This window comes from Mus caroli, chromosome 6 (assembly GCF_900094665.2).
Source record: "Mus caroli chromosome 6, CAROLI_EIJ_v1.1, whole genome shotgun sequence".
NCBI lineage: Eukaryota > Metazoa > Chordata > Mammalia > Rodentia > Muridae > Mus > Mus caroli.
In genome coordinates, this window is record NC_034575.1 from 66,701,219 (window position 1) to 66,703,812 (window position 2,594).

At 40.0% G+C, this 2,594-nt stretch overlaps 1 pseudogene; it reads right to left on the reverse strand.

The window, feature by feature from the left end:
• Nucleotides 1–264: 264 nt before the first annotated feature.
• On the reverse strand, nucleotides 265–873 carry LOC110295643 (annotated as a pseudogene).
• Between the last annotated feature and the right edge of the window lie 1,721 nt (nucleotides 874–2,594).

Below are 2,594 nucleotides of genomic sequence, written 5' to 3' on the forward strand. Positions count from 1 at the left end.
AACCAAGAAGATTCTAAAATCAGTGAAAGTAGCAGAAAATAGATGTTAAGGTACATGGGGACCACTAGTAAAATAGGTGAAGAGGAGTGCCTGACACACTTGTCTTCAACAAACAGAACAAAAATTGAGAAAAAAAATGAATACTGGCAAAGTAGATTATTTGAGAAAAGTGCTGAAATACAGTTGAATATTATAGAGACAGTTATCCAAAGATGCAAAGGACATTGTAAAGCAGAACAACCTATGTGCACTACTGCAATCAGATCACTGGCCACAGTTTTTCTCTAGAAGGAAGTATCTGAGCCCTAAGGACTTAGAGGGTTTTTGTTCCAGTCTGTAGCACTGTGTGAGTGGGTAACCACTGTTATGCTGGCAGTAATAAGTGGCAGCATCTTCAGCCTTCACACTGCTGATTGTGAAGAGGTCCCAGACCCACTGCCACTGAAGCGAGCTGGGACTCCAGAAGCCAAGTTGGATGTGCTATAAATCCAGAGTTTGGGGGAAGCACCTGACTTCTGCTGGTGCCAGTGAAAGTTACCAGAACTTACACTTGAGCTGGCACTGCAGGTCCTGGTGACCTTCTCACCTGGAGATGCAGACATGATTGCTGGAGACTGGGTGAGCACATTTTCTCCTCTGGATATTACAACTAGAAAAAAAAGCAACATAGAGAGAAAAGGGTTAATAGAAATAGAGATACAAAAATAATTTTATACCACCCTACATTCAGAAGAAAGAAAAAGAAAAAATAATTTTTAGTCTCAATTTTCCCAGGGAAAAAAATTTGGTTGAATTCTGATCTCAGACTCTCTGCTCTCTGTTACCTGAGGCACTGATTAGCAGGAAGCTGAAGATCTGCACCAGAAAATCCATTGTGCATTTGAATTTTGTTCCCTGGCTAATTACTGCTCTTCTCATAAGTACATCACTTTAAAACAACTGAGAGATATTTGTGGCTACTGAAGATGAAGTATGCAAATATCACGATATAACCTAAGCAGTTCTTGGCTTATAAACACATGGTCTGTTATCTAAGACAAACCAGGTTAAACGAGGACAATATGTACTTATTTTAAGTCACTACACTGATGAAGAAGAAAATATCTGTTTTGTTGTTCTTCCTTTTTAGGAGGAAAATCCTTGTCCTATAGTATTATCCACATATTTCCCCTACAGGCAAGATGAATTTGATATACTAAACAAGGCATTATCAATTCAGAAGTTTAAGATATATTTCAATAATCACAGAGAGCATTATGTGTTTCTTGTTTTCCTGAATACTGCTCATTAGACACCTCACCTACTCACTCTAAATTGTTCAGTGATCATTCCCACAAAGCTAATGGAAAAATAGCATCCAGATGTGATTGGAGCCCAGGTGAGCTTAGAGACATCTCTGCAATTTTCAAGCACTGATGCCATCCCTAGAAGGATAGGAAAAATAACTCCCCCAAGGAAATCAATGAAAACAATGGTTCTTCTGGATTTAAGAGAATATGGGAGAATATTCATGAAGATGCATTCATCTAAAACTACTCTGATTAAGCACCATTCTTAGTATGCACTGTGCACTGAAACTGTTTAATTCATGTTCTATTTATTATGTGACAACATCTGAGAGCACTTTTCAAATAAATTACATTTTAGTTATTCAATATTGATAGCGCCCTAGTCTGCAAATTCAAGTCTAAGATTGATCAAAAGTTTTACATACAACAAAGACTGAGGGAATTGGCAGGATATGCATGACGGAGTAGTGGGAGGAGAAAGAGGGCTGATATATTGTTGTAAAGAGAATAAAACAATTTATTTAAAAATAGTTTTAATTTACATTAGATAAAGTTTCAATTATCTTCCTCTAAATGTAAAGTTAGCATAGCAGTGATGAAGCATGACTATGTCTCTCGATCTTTCTTAAGAATGATTTCTCACCCTTCCAGTCTGCTCCAGCTCTGGGTCACCTTGCACACTAACTGGGCAGACAGTTCCACAGTCTACAGAGGACTCTCCACACAATCTTAGGATCACTGTTGAATGGAACACAACATCAGTTCCAAACTAATCATGCCAGGCTTTCCCAGATGCAGAGAAGCAGAAAACCGATCTGACCAGGGTCTCAAATTCCTTCTGGTTAGCGCCAGATCTGGGTCATCTTGGGCATGAACTTCATGGATCATTGGCACGAACTCAGCTGACAGTCCCACAGTCCCCAGAGGACTCTCCATGCGATCTTAGGATCACTGATGAGGGAAACACAACATCAATGCCAAACCAATTGTAATGGGCTTGTGACAGCAAGAGCAAGCAAGGACATGGGAGCCCTGCCAGACCAGCAGCTCTGGTTCCTTCTGATCAGTGCTGGTATACGTCTGTTTCAAACACACCAGACAGCCCCATGGTACCCAGAGGAGACACAACTTCCAGGTGATGTAACACAAACAGGATATTAGGATTTCAGGATTCCAGGATAACAGGAGTTTGGTCAAACCAGGATCTCAACATCCTTAATCATCAGGGAAATGCAAATCAAAACAACCCTGAGATTCCACCTCACACCAGTCAGAATGGCTAAGATCAAAAATTCAGGTGACAGC